This window comes from Lepidochelys kempii, chromosome 2 (genome assembly GCF_965140285.1).
Source record: "Lepidochelys kempii isolate rLepKem1 chromosome 2, rLepKem1.hap1, whole genome shotgun sequence".
In the NCBI taxonomy this organism is placed as follows: Eukaryota; Metazoa; Chordata; order Testudines; family Cheloniidae; genus Lepidochelys; species Lepidochelys kempii.
Genome location: NC_136381.1, coordinates 133,322,194 through 133,343,880, shown reverse-complemented (window position 1 = coordinate 133,343,880; position 21,687 = coordinate 133,322,194).

Below are 21,687 nucleotides of genomic sequence, written 5' to 3'. Positions count from 1 at the left end.
TGAATCTATACTTATAGCTTCTTCTTGCAGAAAACAAGCTGACAGGGTCATTTCTCATGTGGGCTTTCCCTTTGATGACAGAGAGTGAGGAATGCAGTTAGAGTCTTTGACCTCCAATCATGACACACAATGGCCACTTGCTTTGAAATCAGCACTTTTCTGTTGAAGTTCTTCATTTGCATTCCACAAGGCTCCTTCTGCATTTGATGGGTTATTTAATTACAGGGGTACACACAGCATAAATGTTTGCAGTACATTATGACTGGATATAGATAAGTGATAACAATGCATTTAACATCCCATCATAAAGTTTAAACATGCTTATACATTTAACTATTACTTTGATCTATACTAATACAAAAGTGAATTGACCTGGAGCTTTGTCATGAGCTGACACTTGGTCTGCCAGTGTCACAGGTTTTTCAATCCAAAAACATGGCAGCATAACTTTTAGCAGTGCCTGCATGTTCACTGGGAAGGTGTGTTGTCATGAGTTCCATGGCACTGATGAAGTCCTGAAGACTGAGGAGAGTGCCAGCTGCAAACAGCACAATTAGGCCAGGAGAAGCTACTAGTGGATTGATGAGGGCCAAGAACAGTAGTGGGATAACGGAAGACAAGGTATAGCTAGGGAAGTTTTATTTGTCTAAACTTCTAGCACAGCTAAGCACCTTGCAGTTTTTTGAACACAACATAAAATAAATAATTATTAGCGCTAGAGAGGTCTTGTGGAGGAATTGCATCTGCACACATGAATCTCATTAGAGAGAACTTCCTGTCCCTGAATAACCCTGCATAAGACACTAAAAAGGGGAATGAAACTGGCTGCTGTGAGTTACACTTAATGTGACAGAAGTGAGATTATTATCTCAGTTAATTATCTAGCATTTAGGATCATTTAACCTTTTTATGTATTTGCACTCTTTTGGGAGCTATCCTAGCTAACCAACCCAGAGATTCAATTGATTCAGAGTGAAGCAGCTCATCTTTTGATTGGGGTGAACTACTCCAAGCACAAAATACACCATCGTTTTGTGTTCAGGACTGGATCTGTTCACTTATGGAGCAGTTCAAAGCTGTAGTAACCTGCATGTAATCTAGAGGGAAGTGTTTGGAGGAGTTACCGGGACGCTTGTCTTTGCGCATGTGGCTGGAATCCTAGCTGCAGTTGCAGTGTACCTGTAAACAGTTCTCCTTAAGAGCCAGTCTGGTTTTAGAAACATAGAATCCTCTCATGTTGTTACTCAGCACAAAGAACAGGAAACAAAAGGCATGGTGATCTGGGATACAATTATCCAAGCGATCATTTCCCCCTCTGTTCCCCATGGAGATGGCATTTGAGATATGCGCTATCAATTCTCAGACTAAAGCTTTAAGGATGGTTGAACAGAATGGCCTGCTCCTAAAAAGACCAGGAGGCCTGGACCTAACCATCCATGTTCAATTAGCTTACTCACAGCTTATGGGGGCAGGACTACCTGGGCCTCATAAAAAGGCAGAGAACATAGTTTAGACGAGGAGCAACAGGGAGCAACTTAGGCTTCTGAGGCCTAGAAGGCAAGCCTGGAACCTGCAGGGGGACTCCTGGGAAGGAGATTAGAAGTCAGTGCAGAGACACTGGAAGGGAGCCCACAGGGTGGGCTGAAGAGGAGACCAAGCAGGGTAGAAGAACCTTTTGTTTGTTTGAACTTCTCTTATTCTGGAAGACGATTGACCTCTCAGAGAGACGCAACAGAGGGCCAGGAGAGATGGAAAACCCTGGTGAGGGAAAACTGAGGCAGGGAGGGTTGTTTGTGTTTTCTTTCTCTTTGGCCCAATGAGTGGTCTACTATAAATACTTAAATAGTCATTGGGCTGGAGAGAGAGAGAGAATGATGGTTGTCCAGTGGTTGGGGCATCCACCTGAGAGGAGGGGAACCCTGGCTCTGGCCGCCTTTTCCAATCACTTTCATTATTTATCCACAGTGGAACAGCTTCAGCAGGAGAGCGAGCTTGAGGGAGCCCCCACATCAGAATATCCTATAGCTGAGTGATTAGAGCTTTCTAGTGAGGTGGGAGACACCTATTCAAATTTTTCTTCCCCAGGAAGAAATTGAACTTCATATCCCAGGTGTGTGCTGTGACCACTAAGCTGAAAGATATAAGGTGGGCACCACCAACTCCTCCCTCTAGTCTTGCTGGGGCCCATTCTGGTAGGCAGCCCGTGAGCACATCTACTGGGTTGGGCCCTGCACTTGACTTAGGTTTTCGACTGCCTATGTTCCCCAGTTCATGAATCACTTTGGGACCCGGGTGGGAGATGGGCATTCAGATGCCTGGAGGGAAGCAGAGGCTGAAACATAGGTATCTAGGGAATGTTTACCCTGAAAACTTTGGTGCTGAGTGAGTTTAGGATGGCGCCTACAGGGTTCAGCAGGAATTTTTTGGCTCACCATGGAGCCATAACTGGGACTTAGGCGTCTAACTACCTTTGTGGATTTCACCCAGAGTGTCGTGCTCAGCCAGGAAGGGGCACTATGACGCTGCTATGCCTGTGACAGATGACATTTGGAAATGCACTTTGTATTTGGTCTAACTTGGCTCCCATTAATTCAATGGGGTTGGATCATTAAGAATAAGAATGAGGTGAACAGTGAGCACTTCTGGAAATCTTACTCCAAAAGACAAGAAGCAGGTTAACAGCTAAGCACATGAGCCAATACAATCAACTTTCCCCTCAGCAGTTCATCAAAGTCTGAATCTGGCAAGTTTCACTGTATGGTGTATGTTTGTCCCACATAACCATAATTTTGAACATATCTGAGTTGTCTGGGTATTCTTGGAAGATCACGTTAAAGGGGTAATATTTTAATAAAGTCAGTTGCATGAGCATCATGATATTTTTCATCTGGTTGCTTTAAACTGACTGTGAGATAGTCTAAAATTACAGTAATGATTTTGTTGCTACTAAAGCACAGCTTTTGGCTGATGTATAAGTGTTTGCCTCATTATGGATGCTCCCAGCTCTGATAAGGCATACTGTATTCAGAGGTCTCGAGACACGGAAACTACTCAAGAAGAGTGAGACTCAGAAAACTCTCCCCACTGTTGTATTTTTAGGCAGGAAAGGGTTATGAGTGTAGGAGGTCCAGGAGCTGGAGTTTTTCAGGCAACCAGTCCCAACTGATTGGTTTATAAAGCTGAAAGGCTAAGCAGACTGCTGCTCATAAGGTCAGTGTGAGATAATGTGTTTATTTTAGGGCTTTATTTGTAGCCTTCCCAGAAGAGAAGAACTTTATTTGGAGACTACTTGTTCCTGAGAGGAGAGTGGAAGAGCCCACATTATGACTTTTCCTACCCTTGACTCTCCATGTTTGTGGAAGCCTACATTGTGAGTTTCTGTGCAATTATATACCTGCTCCTGCTTCCATCAATCTTGCCCCTTCCATGAGTACTAACTTCAATTAAAAATAAAGCTGATAAAACCATACATTCAAAGTGGTATGAATGACACACACAGCTCTTACAACAGGATTGACAATGTATTCATTCTGCAAAGGGTACCTATTTACTGTTCCTTACTGAAGCTGTAAGTGTTCTAGAAGCTCCTGCATTCCTTTCCCCTGAAAATTCCCTGCTCAGCTTAAAGCAAGAGGTGAAATGTCTCTAACTATTTTTATGCACTGTGTTTGCATAGGTTTTTTTTTTTTTTAATTTCATCCTTCTCCACCGTTGGAGATCAATCTGTGCTTTAAATTTGAATTAAAGGCGAAAGCAATCTCCCAGGCAACCAACTGTATAATGTTTGCCTTCTGGAAAAGAAAAGAAACCATCCTTTGAATCTCTTGCTCTCACAAAAAATACAGCATTCATTGTTTATACAAAGATGCCTGTGGTGTTCAACTCTACTTCAGAAAAATTTTCTTCACTGGCTACAGGAAATGCTTTATCAGCTGCACTTGGGAAATATGATAAAAGAGGTCAGTACAAAAAAGGCTGTATGCCTAAGATTAAAACAAAACAAAACAGTGCTTCCATTTTTCTTCCAGTTTGACTTTTCTTTCTCTGCAATATGATGTACTTGCGTACACTTCTCTTTCTAATAAACCTCTTCCTTCCAGCTAACTTCTCTCATAGTCTAATAGCTATATATTTAATGCTGAATTTGCCATGACAAAAAGATAATATAAAATATTTCTGTATAGAAGACAAATCTTCTTGGTGGGGGGAGGGTGGAATTGTTCTGAACTTCAGTTCTAACCTCTCAGGTTAGAAAAAGTTCATTATTTAAACAAAGACACACCCCTTTTCTCCCCCAACTCCCTGCCCCTTTCTGAAATCCATCACAGTGTGTCACAAGATCTGGCCATCTATTATAGCTCAGATCCTTGCTTTCCTGCCAGGAGTACAGGGGACTGGACTAAATGATGTCTCAAGGTCCCTTCCAGTCCTACAGTTCTATTATTCAGATTTTCAGGGGAGATGCTCTTGGGTGAATTGCACTGGACTAGGAATCAGGAGATGTGGATTCATTTCTAGGCTCTGTCAGAGACTTCCTCTGTGATCTTAGTCAAGTCACTTAATATCTCAGTGCCTCAGTCCCCATGAGGATAACAATACTTGAGCTTCTAATGTCTTTGGGGCAGGGATCTTCTCATGTGTGTATACACCGGGCCTAAAATGGGGCTCTGATTTCATATGTAATTTTTAGATACTACTGTAATACAAATAAAACATTTTGTGAGTTCTTTAAGTTTAGGGATAATTAGGCATTTTGAGATGATGTTTTAAGCAAATTAAGCCCGGCAGCAAAAGACAGTTAAATAGAGCAACTGACCAGAAAAATCACTGAAACAATCATCCACTTTAGCTCTGTTAGGATGTTTTTTGCTACTGCTAGTTTTTAGAAATGACCTGGAATGGAAAAGCTTTGCTCCCAACATTTTTTCCCAAGATTTTAATTTTTTTTTTCTGCCAAACCACACAAAGTTGAAAGCAATACAGTCCTGGCCAGCTGGTGAACTGATCCTAGGGATACAGACAGGCTTCTACATCCAGAAGCTCATTACCTGCCTGCAAATACATTAAACCTCAGAAGCAGGAAGGTAACACTGGAGCCAATTTTAAAATAACATTTCCTCAAGTTGGTTTAACATTATCAAGCATAGCATTTTAGGGTCCTGTATATTAGTGTTCAACTGCACCACACAGATCTGACAATGAAACAAAGATTTATCATACCTTCCTTTTAGAACAATGGTTTAAAAATAGATAAATCCTCTTCCCTTGCCTGCAAAATCAATGTTGTCTCAAATACCCTGGCTATGCACCTCCTTCTTTTCCTTTTTAAAGCTTTCTTCCATGCTGGCATGTTTGTAACCCACATGTGTGCATTGCAGCATTACGTGGTGTAAACATGAGAAGAAACAGTAGAAGGTCACATAGTTCTTGTTATTGGTTTGGGGGCCTCTGTGTGTCTACAGCGGTTCTAGAGATAGATTGGATGACTACTGCATGGGCCAGAATCATCCACAAATTGGGTGTGGTGCTCATTAGGCACGCTCATTAGGGATGGCCATGAGGCACGCTCCTTTGAAGCGACTTAGGTGATTTCTATTGTTTGCAAGCAGCCTGGCAGGATGCACCCAGGGTCACTCTTCTGGCAGGTCGACACTTAAAATGCTGGAGCAGTGCAGCTACTGTAGTGCTTCAGTGAAGATGCTACCATGTCAATGGGAGAGCTTCTCCTGTCTGCATAGTTAATCCACTTCCGTCTGCACTTGGGGTTAGGTCGGTATCACTGTGTCGCTCGGGGGTGTGGATTTTCCACACCCCTGAGTGATGTAGTTATAATGATGTAAGTTTATAGGGTAGCCCTGGCATGAGATTGGAACCAATGGGAACTCAAGGGGAGGGGGAGCCAGGCTAAAAAACTCAGCAGTGGAACATCTTTGCAAATTGCAGACTGTATTGCAGAGACTCAAAAGGAATTTGAAGACTGAGTTTATCATTTGTTTACCAGACTTTAAGGAGCTAGTGTGCCCTACTGAGGGCTTGGCCACCAATCCACAGAGACCTAAAAGGATAAATCCTCCCAGAGAAGAGCCCTAGGAAAGCATATGTGCATAATTATATTTTGCATTTGAACTTGTGATAGTAACAAACACTAATCTTGGTGGAAAAAACCCTGGCAGTGTCTTTAAAAGAGTTATTGACAATATTAATGATTGTTCCAAGGATTATAAGTAAACTTTTGTATAGTAAAGGTTTTCCTTCAGAGATTGTCGCTGTTCTTCTATCAGAGCTTTAACTCTCTGTATATAAAAAATAGACTCACAAAGTTCTGAAAAGAGTAAACTCTGGTCTCTATGACAGCAGTAGGGGAAAGAAATATTATAGCTGACCATGGAATATTGTTTTCCCCAAACCCATCACACGTGGAGGGACTCCCCGCCCCACAGAGCACAGCCCCAGGATGTGCAGAAATCATTGTCTTCTTTACCATGAATGCCACATCCTGAGCAGTGTGCAGCAGAACCTTTCACACTTCCTTCTACACTTGTCCATTGACTTTTGAGAGGGGTTCTCAGGCTTCCAAGCCCCTCAGTTCTTTAGTGAGTACTGGAATTAAGCATTTTGTCATCTGTCTGGATGAATGTCCACAGGGTTCTGTTTGCATCTGTTGCTGTTCATTTGTGTCTATATAGCTGTTATTAAGGGTTACAGCCTGAGCCAGCACATGCAGAAGTCTATGGGAAGACTGCCACTGGCTGATCAGGTGCTTAGGGATGAAATATGAGCTGCAGTATATTCAGTATGCAGAAGACATCCGGCTTTGTATCTCCGTCTCATCTAAATTGGTTGGTACACTGGAAAGATGTATCCAGTTCCTGTAGAGATTAATGAATAGGTGATAGCTTGGTGGGTGAGACTTAACTTAGACAAAAGTGAAGTAATATAAATGCTTCCCAGTTGAGGGAAGTTATCAGATGAATTAAAAGAGGTTAGTTCAACACCGATTGGGGAAACTTTCACACCATTTATGACACAGGCTCACAACCTGGGGTGACTTGCCTCATGGATATCCTAGAAGCAGCCTTTGCCAAGAGCATGTGTTCATCTGCACTTAGATAAGAGGTTATGAACTTTTTATTTTGGATGTGGAATGTAGTACAGTTATCCTTCCCTTTGTCAAGATGTATCACTGCAATACAGCCTGTGTGGCCAATACCAGAAGTCTCTCTTGAAACATCAAGTATTGCTGAATGAGGTTACTCACTTTCGCAGTGGTATTTTCCACAGACTATTACACCTGCACTCCATGATCTGCGCTACCTGCCAACTCATTACCCAGGGCATTTCAAGGTGCTGGTGTTAATTTACAAAACCCCAGATGTGGGATTTTCAACAGCACTTAATATTGGCCTGCTGCTGGTTCCATTGAAAAGTCAATGGAGTTTTCCCATTGATTTCAGTGCAAGCACTGTTAGGCCAATACTGAATTCTATTGAAAATCTCACCCAAAATGTTTTGGATACTGGCTACCTCAGAAACTGTCCCTTCAACAGGTGCTACTGCTGCAGTTGAGATCAGCTGAGGTGCTCAAGTTTGCATACTGATGTGTTAATGGGTGGGGGTTGCTGACAGAACATTGTCAGTGAAGCATCCTCAACTCTGGAGGTTATTTTTCCTTTTAGGGCATGTCTACACTGCCCCACAGTTTGTACTACGGAGGGTATGAAAAGCACCAAAAGGCTGTGCTGTTACTCCCCTGTGTGGATGCAGTGGGTGGAAACTAAAAGGTTCCTAGTTTGCATTAAAATAGTCGTCCTTGGACAGGAGGCAGTATAGACATGCCCTTAGTCTGAACTTCAGAACACATTGCAAGACCTGTCTGTTTTTTCAAGGTGTGATGGGGTTTATTAACCCTGCACCAGATTAAGCAGCTGGTCTGGGCCCAGGCAGCCCCACCCTGCCACACCTGGGACACATGTCTGGCTTGGAGGAGGAGCTGAAAAAGAGAGCAGGCCAGTTCGGTGGAGGCAAACAATAGAAGGGAACAGAACTGTGCTTTTAGCAAGGAGTACTACAGGAGCTTTTGTTCCCTGAGGCTGGTCAATACTAAGCTGACCAAGCCCACAAAGGAGGAAGTGCTGATTGCTCCTGAATGTCAAAAACTTGGTTTTGTGTTGCATTCTTTAATATACTCTGTGGGGAAAAGCAGACTGTGGGAGAAAGTGATTCAGAGAGGCAGCTGCTTAGCACCCAAGATTCATGACTTATCTCCCCTCCATTGGGCCCTGGTTTGGAGCCCGGTGGGTCCAGGTTCTCCTAGCAACCTCTAAAAAGGAGGCAAGGATAGGTGGGGAACCAAGTTGGGAAAGGTTCTGAATGGACAAAGATCCAGAACTACAAGTCCCTGACCTAAAGAAAAACTCTAAAATCCTGGCAGGCATCTGAAGACTTTGCCATTATTGGACTTTCTTTTGTGTACCCTGAAATGGGTGGACTAGAACATGTGATCTGGCTGGAAGGCTGAGCCATGGAAGGACTAGATCACAGCATGATCAGTGAGGCTATCAACAAGGGTGCCAGAAAAGAAGAGGACCTGTCCTGCCCTGCCTGACCACTGCATGGTTTCTGCAGTGAATGATCGACCTTCACACTTTGCTTTCAAGAACGAGATGGGTTAAGGAAGATATAAATCCGGATTAAAGTGAGCAATATATATGAATCCTTAGGGTATGTCTACACTATGAAATTAGGTCAAATTTATAGAAGTCGGTTTTGTAGAAAGCGTTTTTATACAGTTGATTGTGTGTGTCCCCACACAAATGCTCTAAGTGCATGTAGTCGGCGGAGTGTGTCCACAGTACCGAGGCAACCGTCGACTTCCGGAGCATTGCACTGTGGGTGGCTATCCCACAGTTCCTGCAGTCTCCGCAGCCCATTTGAATTCTGGGTAGAAATCCCAGTGCCTGATGGGGTTAAAACATTGTCGCGGGTGGTTGTGGGTACATATCATCAGGTCCCTGTTCCCTCCCTCCCTCCATGAAAGCAAGGGCAGACAATCGTTTTGCGCCTTTTTTCTTGAGTTACCTGTGCAGACGCCATACCATGGCAAGCATAGAGCCCGCTCAGCTAACCATCACTGTATGTCTCCTGGGTGCTGGCAGACATGGTACTGCATTGCTACACTGCAGCAGTTTATTGCCTTTTGGCAGCAGACAGTGCAGTATGATGGGTAGCCGTCATCAACGTAGTCCTGGGTGCTCTTGTAACCGGGTGCCTGGGCAAACATGGGAGTGACTCAGCCAGGTCATTTCCCTTGTTTTGTCTCATGGTGATTGAGTCCTATTGGCAGTGCACTGTCTTTTAATCTGCAGCTTGGAGAAGATGGCCAGTAGTCATACTGCACTGTCTTCTGCCGAGCACCCAGGAGATGACGATGGCTAGTGGTCGTACTGCACAGTCTGCTGCCAGCAAGATGTATAAAGATAGATGAAGTGGCTCAAAACAAGAAATAGACCAGATTTGTTTTGTACTCATTTTCTCCTCCTTCCCTCTGTGAAATCAACAGCCTGCTAAACCCAGTTTTGAGTTCCATCCTTGAGGGGGCCATTCAGTTTCTCACAAAGCCACCCCCTTTGTTGACTTTAATTCGCTGTAAGTTAACCCTGTAAGCCATGTTGTCAGTCGCCCCTCCCTCCATCAGGGCAATGGCAGACAATCGTTCCGCACCTTTTTTCTGTGCAGACGCCATACCACACCAAGCATGGAGCCTGCTCAGATCACTTTGGCAATTAGGAGCACATTAAACACCACACGCATTATCCAGCAGTATGTACAGCACCAGAACCTGGCAAAGCGATACCGGGCGAGTAGGTGACGTCAGCGTGGTGACCAGAGTGATGAGGACATGGACACATACTTCTCTCAAAGCACGGGCCCTGGCAATGTGGGCATCATGGTGCTAATGGGGCAGGCTCATGCGGTGGAATGCTGATTCTGGGCCTGGGAAACAAGCACAGACTGGTGGGACCTCATAGTGTTGCAGTTCTAGGGCGATTCCTAGTGGCTGCGAAACTTTTGTATGCATAAGGGCACTTTCATGGAACTTTGTGACTTGCTTTCCCCTGCCCTGAGGCACAAGAATACCAAGATGAGAGCAGCCCTCACAGTTGAGAAGTGAGTGGCAGTAGCCCTGTGGAAGCTTGCAATGCCAGACAGCTACCGGTCAGTCAGGAATCAATTTGGAATGGGCAAATCTACTGTGGGGGCTGCTGTGAGGCAAGTAGACAACGCAATCAAAGTTCTGCTGATATAAAGGGTAGTGATCTTGGGGAATGTGCAAGTCATAGTGGATGGCTTTGCTGCAATGGGATCCCCTAACTGTGGTGGGCCATAGATGGAACCCATATCCCTATCTTGGCACTGGAGCACCAAGCCGGTGAGTACATAAACCGCAAGGGGTACTTTTCAGTAGTGCTGCAAGCACTGGTGGATCACAAGGGATGTTTCACCAACATCAACGTGGGATGGCCGGGAAAGGTACATGACACTTGCATCTTCAGGAACTCTGGTCTGTTTCAAAAGCTGCAGGAAGGGACTTTCTTCCCAGACCAGAAAATAACCATTGGGGACGTTGAAATGCCTATAGTTATCCTTGGGGACCCAGCCTACCCCTTAATGCCATGGCTCATGAAGCCGTACACAGGCACCCTGGACAGTAGTCAGGAGCTGTTCAACTACAGGCTGAGCAAGTGCAGAATGGTGGTAGAATGTGCATTTGGACATTTAAAGGCGCTGGTGCAGTTTACTGACTCGCTTAGACCTCAGCAAAACCAATATTCCCACTGTTATTACTGCTTTCTGTGTGCTCCACAACATCTGTGAGAGTAAGGGGGAGACGTTTATGGCGGGGTGGGAGGTTGAGGCAAATCGTCTGGCTGCTGGTTACACACAGCCAGACACCAGGGCGGTTAGAAGAGCACAGGAGGGCGCGGTACGCATCAGAGAAGCTTTGAAAGCCAGTTTCATGACTGGCCAGCCTATGGTGTGAAAGTTCTGTTTGTTTCTCCTTGATGAAACCCCCCGCCCCTTCGTTCACTCTGCTTCCCTGTAAGCTAACCACCATCCCCTCCTCCCTTTTATCACTGCTTGCAGAGGTAATAAAGTCATTGTTGCTTCACATTCATGCATTCTTTATTCATTCATCACACAAATAGGAGGATAACTACCAAGGTAGCCCAGGAGGGGTGGTGAAGGAGAGAAGCACCAGGAGTGGTGGTGGAGGAGGGAAGGACAAGGCCACACAGCACTTTAAAAGTTTAAAACTTATTGAATGCCAGCCTTCTGTTGCTTGGGCAATCCTCTGTGGCAGAGTGGCTGGTTGGCCGGTGGCCTCCCCACCGCATTCTTGGGCATCTGGGTGTGGAGGCTATGAAACTTGGGGAGGAGGGCGGTTGGTTACACAGGGGCTGTTGCGGCTGTCTGTGCTCCTGCTGCCTTTCCTGCAGTTCAGCCATATGCTGGAGCATATTCGTTTGATCCTCCAGCAGCCTCAGCATTGAATCCTGCCTCCTCTCATCACACTGCCGCCACCTTTCAACTTCAGCCCTCCCTTCAGCCCACCACCTCTCCTCCCGGTCATTTTGTGCTTTCCTGCACTCAGACATTGTCTGCCTCCATGCATTCATCTGTGCTCTGTCAGTGTGGGAGGACAGCATGAGCTCAGAGAACATTTCATCGTGAGTATGTTTTTTTCGCCTTCTAATCTTCGCTAGCCACTGGGAAGGAGAAGATCCTGTGATCCTTGAAACACATGCAGCTGGTGGAGAAAAAAAAAGGGACAGTGGTATTTAAAAAGACACATTTTATAGAACAATGGGTACACTCTTTCATGGTAAACTTTGCTGTTAACATTACATACATAGCACATGTGCTTTCGTTCCAAGGTCGCATTTTGCCTCCCCCCACCACGTGGCTAGCCCCTCCCCGTGGTTAACAGTGGGGAACATTTCTGTTCAGCCACAGGCAAACAGCCCAGCAGGAATGAGCACCTCTGAATGTCCCCTTAAGAAAAGCACTCTATTTCAACCAGGTGACGATGAATGATATCACTCTCCTGAGGATAACACAGAGAGATAAAGAACGGATGTTGTTTGTACGCCAGCAAACATACACTGCAATGCTTTGTTCTACAATGATTCCGGAGTATGTGCTACTGGCCTGGAGTGGTAAAGTGTCCTACCATGGTGGATGAATAAGGCTGCCCTACCCAGAAACCTTTTGCAAAGGCTTTGGGGGTATATCCAGGAGAGCCACGAATGCTAGGGCAAATTAATCATTAAACATGCTTGCTTTTAAATCATGTATAGTATTTTAAATCGTACACGCACCAGAGGTTCCTTCTCTGCCTGGCGGGTCCGGAAGGCAGCCTTGGGAGGGTTCGGGGGGTACTGGCTCCAGGTCCAGGGTGAGAAACAGTTCCTGGGTGTCGGGAAAACCAATTTCTCCACTTGCTTGCTGTGAGCTATCTACAACCTCATCATCATCATCTTCCTCATCCCCAAAACCTGCTTCTGTGTTGCCTCCATCTCCATTGAAGGAGTCAAACAACGCAGCTGGGGTAGTGGTGTCTGAACCCCCTAAAATGGTATGCAGCTCATCATAGAAGCTGTATGTTTTGGGCTCTGACCCGGAGCAGCCATTCGCCTCTCTGGTTTTCTGGTAGGCTTGCCTCAGCTCCTTAAGTTTCACGTGGCACTACTTCGGATCCCTGTTATGGCCTCTGTCCTTCATGCCCTGGGAGATTTTGACAAAGGCTTTGGCATTTCGAAAACTGAAATGTAGTTCTGATAGCATGGATTCCTCTCCCCATACAGTGATCAGATCCCGTACCTCCCATTCGGTCCATGCTGGAGCTCTTTTGTGATTCTGGGACTCCATCATGGTCACCTCTGCTGCTGAGCTCTGCATGGTCACCTCTGCTGATGAGCTCTGCATGGTCACCTGCAGTTTGCCACGCTGGCCAAACAGGAAATTGAAATTCAAAAGTTCGCAGGCCTTTTCCTGTCTACCTGGCCAGTGCATCTGAGTTGAGAGTGCTGTCCAGAGCGGTCACAATGGAGCACTCTGGGATAGCTCCTGGAGGCCAATACCATGTAATTGCATCCACAGTACCCCAAATTTGACCCAGCAAGGCCGATTTCAGCGCTAATCCCCTTGTTGAGGTTAGAGTAAGAAAATCGATTTTAAGAGCCCTTTAAGTCGAAAAAAAGGGCTTCGTCGTGTGGACGGATGCAGGGTTAAATCTATTTAATGCTGCTAAATTTGACCTAGTGTAGACCAGGGCTTACAGGTAGTAGGGGTGACAAGTTCATACTGTATTGTTGATTTATTGTGTATGATTTATATCTGTAAAGTACATATGCTTAGGGAAAAAAGATGGGGCCTCTTAAAATCCAAATAATAAATATAAAAAGTGTTCCAGAATCAGTCACCCTACACTGCAGAATTGTAAAAGGAAACAGCAGAAGATATTGAAATAACAGTGGAGATTTTCAACTCCTCACTGAACACTGGAAAGTTACATAGTGCGAAACAAGAAGCAAACATAACTTCAAAAAGGTATCAAATGAGGAAGAGATACTATAGGTCTACAACTCTGATCTCTGCACCATGATATATTGTAGAGTGTTCAATTAGAGTAAAGGAAAGAGCAACACTTGAAAAGGTACAGATTGTTCAAAGACACCAGCATAGATCAAAAAGAGGAGGTCATGCTTAACAAATTTGATGAGCTTCTTTGAGGAGGTGACAAAGAAAGCTGACAGGAACGAAACAGGAGACAAGCTGTTTTGAAAGCCTTCTGGATGTCAATATACAGTAGTACTGAAAAAAAGAATTAAGAATTAGCATGGCAGTTTAGTAACTGAAGGGAGAAAGTAGTGGTAAATGAATTCAGGATTATTCAGCAGGGAAATAACAAGTGGAACAATATGATACAAACATTGCAAACAAAATTGGATCAGTGATCTGAAGTAAAGGTTTCAGCAGGGAAGTGTTCATACGCAGATGATATATAGTGTGGAGTCCTAGTTCACTCAACATTTAAGAAATGTATAGCAATTGCATCTACATAGTCAAATCAAGGGTGTTAGTCTAACTCACTTAACCATTCAATAGCCGAGTGAAAGCATTGTACACGTCTATGAGGGAACCAGCTCTTGCCAGTGGATGAAGCCTGCAAATATGCGGCCTACATCTTCTAACTGGCCACAGTGGCAACAGGATGAGTCACAAAGGCCCCACTTATAGTCATTAGCAGCACATCTGATCATTCCACATCAGAAGTGATTTGACCTTTACCCAGAGATAGTGTGGAAACTCAAAACCATGGGGCTGGACTGTTGGAGCTGCACAAGATAATACTATTTTGAAGCTTATTCTTGCCATCTAATATGCCACCTGGACGTGATATTGAGATTCTTTAGGGGAAATGTCTAAATGTCTTTAGGGGAAATGACTGTGGCTTGCTGGATTAAATACATATTTAAACAGGGGTAGATGAGGCATGTCTTGCACCTTATGGAACAAATTCTGCAAGGTAACTTGTTGCTTGGGTGTGGTGGTACACACCTGTAATCCCAGCTACTTGGGAGGCTGAGGCTGGCAGATCACTTGAGCTCAGGGGTTCTAGGCCACGATGCACTATGTCAATCACGTATCCGGTGCCACTGACAGTCTGGCCAGCCAGTGGCTGACTGAATGGTTAAACCAACATGAATGACTTCTGATCAGTGCTCTCTCCGTGGGGGCTCAAGGACTGATTAGCCAAGATGACTTGTTGCCTGATGTCTAAAGGAGCAATGTTGGGAAGAACTGGCAGCCATGTCAAGCTGGTATATCTCATGGTACCTGTTCTATATACAGAAGTAGGTAGAACCAATTAGTTTGGAGATCAGGTTGTTTCTTCTCTTTATTTCTAGTGAGGTGAGGTCTTAGTAAGGTATGCCTTGATAATTAAAATATGGTCCAGTGTAACACCTAGGTACACAGGCTTTAGGTTGTGGTCAAGCCTATGACTATTTAGGAAGATGGGAAACTGTTTGTGGGCCTTTGTGTAGTATAGATGGAAGCAGAGGGAAACTGACTTTTGGTATTTGGGTTAAGTCTCCATCTTTTACAATAAAGGGCCATCATTTTCATGTCAGCATTTGGGACGACTTCTAGATGACTAAAATCCTAGTTCTGTACTACCTCACATATATTCTCTGCATAAATCAAATGCCTGGCAGTGGAATTAGGAAGGCCATTTGTGAATAGGTTGAAAAGTGTCTGTGTTAGAACTGAGCCTCAGGCAGACAGTTGTTTGGGGACCTCCAGGATGTGGTAGTATTACCAGGATGAAGTGCTGGTACTTACCAACTCCACTGAAAATGGCTTCCAGACCAGGCAGAAGACAGGCACATGTGATCTTTCTGCTGCATGTAACATCATCTGGCAAACAGGCATACTGTACAAACTTTCATTGGTCTTACCAAAGTGGGTTACGATGGCTGTGGAACTATTGCTGAGAGACTACCGATTCCAGGTTTCACTTGGACCAAAGAACAGTTCCTGGGGGCTCAAAATTGAGTAGTGGACCACAACAAGGACCTTTCAAAAAGGGCGTTATCATGGGCATCTTAGGCATATACAGTGCAACAGATAATATGTCATGATGTGGTGTTTTATCATACATTTGGAAGGAGCATATTACCTATGAATGAAAAAGTCAGGAGTGATTTATGTAAACCATCCCAAATGAATGTGGTTAAAGACTTTATACCACACCATGTATTACGTGTGTGCAGAAAAACTGTTTGTTTTAGATTATTTGTAAAAAAAGAGGTTTTGATTTTTTTTTTAAATTCTCTGACTATAAAAATCAAGCACCTCAGTTACCAAAAGCTCAACTATGGAATTTAGAGGGAGATTTTTATTTTATTTTATTTTTTAATTTTTTAAGAAAAAAACTCTCTAAATATGATCAAAACTAGCTTTGATATCTACATCTATATATATATATATCATCTCACAACTTCAATCTCTAACTCTTCCATGCCTGGAAGCATGCACTGTATGACCCATTGGAAAGATGTGAATTGAGTATAAAACTCCCATTTCTAGTGCTGCAAGAACCCAAGATGCTGGGGTTTAAGGTGGTGGCATTATTTTAATGTATAAAAAAGCTGATTTAGGTGCAGGGGTGCTCTTGCATAGCAATTTTTTGAGAGAAATTCCAAGGTTAGGAAGAAAATGGGGAAATGCTTCTGGAATGGATGACTTTTTTTAAAAAAAAGCTGTTTAAAACTATTAGATTTATAATCCCAAGAGAATTTACTTAGAGGGCAAAGCACAGGTCAAGTGGACAAAAGTCCACTTATGTGGTGGGGGACTGTCCTAAAGAGGAACTTTTGAAGACTTTAATTTGGGTAAGCTTTTTGTTTGGTGGGAGAAGAGAAGAATTAATTAGTCAATGAGGCTTAAAATTAATGTCTGATAGCAGATAAGAAGGCAAACAGAACTCACCAATACAGCATACATCAGTGATTAGTGTACCATAGCATGAGTTCTGGGCTATTCTGTATAATTTAGGGCATTATATTATAGGAAAAGCATTGAATACTAGTGTACTGAAAACAAGAGAGCTTTTACCACTGAGACACTATGTGATACTGGAAATATCTTTCTGTTTATTAGTGAATTCAACAGTGAAAATACATTGCAGTTTACACTCGAAATAGTGTTCACAGAACAAAATGCAGTCTGTAGTTTGAGATGGACATATACAGACATACTCTAACCCATCACATGCTGCATTTACAGGTTTGAATCAACATAAAAGAAGCCATCCTGACTATTTGGCACATATTATTCAGCAAATAGGTTTCTTTATCAAGTGACATTTCTGTATGACAAGGTAAGGGCTTTTTCAATGGAAATTGGGATCCATTTTTAAAAAAAAAATATTTATTTTTTTATTTCCTCAGATGCAGAGAAGAACAAACTCTATGACACAGACAACTGCTAAACTTAGTGTTAAAACATATTGAACATATAGTGCAAAGCCCATTAATTTAGAGGGCTTCATCTGAAAATGTTCTTTAAACAGTATAATTTTGTGGGCTTTTGGCTATACATATTGTAGAAATATAGAGTTAAATGGTCTTTTATTAGAAAAACTCCAGCTTTCTTCTTCACATTCTATTCCAGTGCAACATATGTGCCTTCCAGCCATGCTGGTCCTCTCAAATTAAAAAGCACTGGCCTTAATGGGACATGTCATTACTTCTGTCCCACTTTGCTTTACAAATCCTTCTAATTTTCTATTCCTAGTTTACTGTGACTATTATATCTCATCATTGCTTTTCCTTGCTTGCAGTGGTCACACTCAAGAGATTGCTTTTCCACTTGTATTGGCAAAGGTTTCAAGGATTCTACTTTTCAGAAGTTTCAGCAGGTCTGCTATGATTTGGTGCCATTGTACTACGAAAAGTCTTTCTAGTTTTATGGTGGTTGTACGCTACCTTTTCCCCAAGGAACTTTCTTATTTCCTTTGGTGTCTCTAATGGAGCAGGAATGGAAGGCAATATGGATTTGTCTTCCTGGTTCAGTGTTTTCTCTGTCTGGGGGCAGAGGCCACTTCAGGCCATTTATAAAGTTATTTCCCCCAAGTTTGCTGCATATGAGGGGTTTTCTAAGTAAAACAGACAGACAAAAGAAAGGTCCTTTCCTCTCTCCTTCCCTTACAAGAGAGGGGAATCTGACTGAAAACAAAGAAAGGCAAAGGTGGTCCGGCTCTCGGGCAATCTTTCTGGGTTCAGCTCTTTGCATTTAGGGTATCAGAGAGTCTGTTGTCTTTTATTAGGTTCTATCTCCAGCCTCTTCTCTTGGGGCATCCTGCTTTACAGTTGGTCTTTGTAGCTTCAGGGGTGATGAGGCCTGCAGTTCTCCCCCTCCTGGCTAACCTCTCTCTGTCAGCATCCCTGAGGTGGTGGTGGAGCAGCCCCTCCCCCCCGTCTTGTTCACCACAACTTCCTGCAGCAGGTTTACATCTTTTATGCTCCCCCTGCTCCAGGCAGTGCAATCCTTACACGTGCTCCTCATTAGTACTGAATAGGCCTAGAAGAGCTCGTTAGTCTCCCCACCACCAAAATGAGGGAGTGCCCCTTCACATGCTGTTATGTGGCCAATGTAATCCCTGTATTCTACCAGCAAATTGCCCCTTGCCCCATTTGTCTATGCTGACTATAGACTCTTCACTGTTGTCTATTTGAACAAGGAAGGTAGCTTAGGTGAAAGTGAATACGAAATGGTAAGAGTTCATGATTCTAAGGGATGGTAGCAGGGAAAACAGCACAATAAAGATAATGGATTTCAAGAAAGAAGACTTTAGCAAACTCAGGGAATTAGTAGATAAGATACCCTGGGAAGCAAGTCTAAGGGAAAAAAGAGTCATTATTAAGGGCACAAGAACAAAGTATCCCATTTCATAGGAAATAAAGGAAGTATGGCAAAAGACCACCCTGGCTTAACCAGGAGATCTTCAATGCAGCAGATGATATTTCCAGTTTATGTGTGTTCTCTTTACAATTTCCAGATGGTGGACATGGAAAGGAAACTCCCCATCATGGGAGACGACATACAACCAGCCTAGCACACACGGGTGTCACCCTTCCATATGGTCCCTAGGAAGAAAGGCATGTTTGGAGCAAGGAGAGGGGTTGCAGTGGGGAGGGGACATGGCCAGCATAAAGTTTAAAGAAAAAAATTGTGGAGAAAAAATTTCAGACTGTTTTGATCACAACAAGAAATGATTCTCAATCCTGGTCAACATTATTCTCCACGCTGGTCACACATGTTCAGAAGCTCAACTTCTCGCTACTCCTTCTAGTATGGAAACTATTTCTGCTGGTGTAACCCACTGATGATCATGTTACAGATCCCCCTTTTGTGCCTGATCCACAAAGGATGGGAGTGTAGTACAGTCCTAGCTAGGGGGATAATATACTTATACTTTTACCTCTGGAGGTTCCTGGTATGTCAGCCAAGATGGCGACCGTCGTACTAGCTCTTGTATATTACCAATTTACCATCTTCATTCTGTGTTTTAAAACTGCTGTAAAAGCATGGTAACGGGGTTATTGGAGAAATATACAAAACTGACAGGTTTAAAAATGAGATGTCATTTTAACAATCCATTATTATTTAGGAAGTGTTGGAAGCTGAATATTATTGGTTTCTTATAATTAGTATATAGTTTGTTATACAGCATCACCTATTTAATCAGTTAAAAATATTAGGAAATCTTTTTTCAGATCACATATTGGTGTAATGCAGTGGAACAAATTTAACAGTTTGCAACAGCAGCTTTACAAAAGTGCAAGCTTCACTTTTTTGTTTAATGCAGATGCATTACATAAATTATTGAATACAGCCCTTATTCTACAAATGATGGCTCCCATGCAGAGCCTCATTGGCTTAAATTGAATCTGTGTGGGTGCAGCAGTCTGCCCACACACTACCAATTGCAGAACCAAGGCTTAGGGGCCTGTTCCTGCAGACACCAAGCAGGTGAATACCTTTACTTTCACAAGTGATCCCGTTGAGGTTAAAGTTGCTCATGGGTAGCTGTGCATGCAAACAAAAATAAACTGGTGCCAGAAAAGCAAAAGCATCAGTGCTTAAAAATTTTAAAGGGGAAAAATGGGACTGAAGGGGGGAAAATGTTAAAATTGACACATAGTTTTAAAAAATCCCTCTACTAACCTACATGGATACATCATGCTGCAACAGTCAGACAATCAGTCACAAATATATTCACACTTATAAACTTGCTGGTAATTGTGTGTCAATATGTAGATTTGTGATTGTGATTAGTGAATGGTAGCCTGGCTCTATTAGTAGGTAATTTAAAACTGAGTAAAGACACACAATAGTAGCTTGATGATAAAATACTTGACTGAACAATTCCACTGTCTGTGATGTATTACACTGGTATTGAGGCTGATCAAAACCCCAGGTATATCAATTGCAGATGGAATAATTTTTATATTCTAAATTCCTAATGACTGGATTATTTTGTTTCTGTCCTAAACACCTTGTGCCTCTCTGCCTTTCTAGCTACTCTCTTGTGGAACCTCTGAATTCATAATGAAGGTGTTGTCTCAAGAACTCAACAGGTGAGAAACATCAGATACTATTATAGTTTATAATTGTTAGAGTCATGCCTGCCTCAGTTTCACAGCACTTTCTTGTGTACTGATACAGCAGTGTCTGGTACACACAAAGACCATTTTGTAGCTAAAGGATTATGTTTAAAGAACTGCACTAATGCTGACATTGGGCATTTTTTCAAGATCTAATTCCTGTATGTTCAAATAAACAAAACTTATAACCTTAACTGTAACAACACCATCTGGTGACTCTCAATAATTTTACAGGTAAGATACCCAAATTCATGTGATTGATTTCACAATACATCATTCAATTTACAAACATTCATTAAATAAATCACACTTGCCACTGTATATTTGGAAATGAAGATTGGAGCAAAATGCAACACACTTTTATCTGTACATTGATTCTTCCAGATAAAAATTGTTCTCGTAGACCTGATATTTCTATGGCATATCCTAGTGTAACTAAATATAATATGTTATGGATATCAGGCATACATCACTGACACTACAGTGGGATCAATGCCTATCTCCTCTAAAGATGTGCATCTCATCTATTATTGTCTGTTAGGACTCTGTAAATACCCAAACATAGTATACAGAATATTGATGCTATAGAATAGTTTTAAATTATTATTTCCACGGCTAAGTTAATCCCCTGGTTGTAGTAATCTTTTAAACAACTAGTCATTTTTAAACAACTAACAAAATCATCTAGAACGCAACACTTAGTAGTGATGGGAGACTTCAGCTACCCAGACATCTGTTGGGAAAATAACACAGAAGGACACAGATTATCCAAAAAATTCTTGGAATGTATTGGAAGCATTTTTTTTTAAATAGAGGAGAAAGCTACTGGGGGAGAGGCTGTTCTATATTTTATTTTGACAAATAGAGAGGAACTGGCTGAGAATTTGAACAGGGAAGGTAGCTTAGGTGAAAGTGAATATGAAATGGTAAGAGTTCATGATTCTAAGGGATAGTAGCAGGGAAAACAGCACAATAAAGATAATGGATTTCAAGAAGGCAGACTTTAGCAAACTCAGGGAATTAGTAGATAAGATACCCTGGGAAGCAAGTCTAAGGGAAAAACAGAGTCATTATTAAGGGCACAAGAACAAACTATCCCATTTCATAGGAAATAAAGGAAGTATGGCAAAAGACCACCCTGGCTTAACCAGGAGATCTTCAATGATCTGAAACTCAAAAAAAGAGTCCTACAAAAAGTGGAAGCTAGTTCAAATGATAAAGGGTGAATATAAATAAATAACACAAGTATGTAGGGACAAAATTAGAAAAGCCAAGGCACAAAATAAGATTAAACTAGCTAGAAACATAAAGGATAACAAGACAACATTCTACAAATACATTTGAAGCAAGAGAAACACCAACTACAGGGTAGGGCCATTAGTCAAGGGGGAGTGGGGGCACAATAACAGAAAATGGCAGAAGTGCTAAATGACTTTTTTGTTTCAGTTTT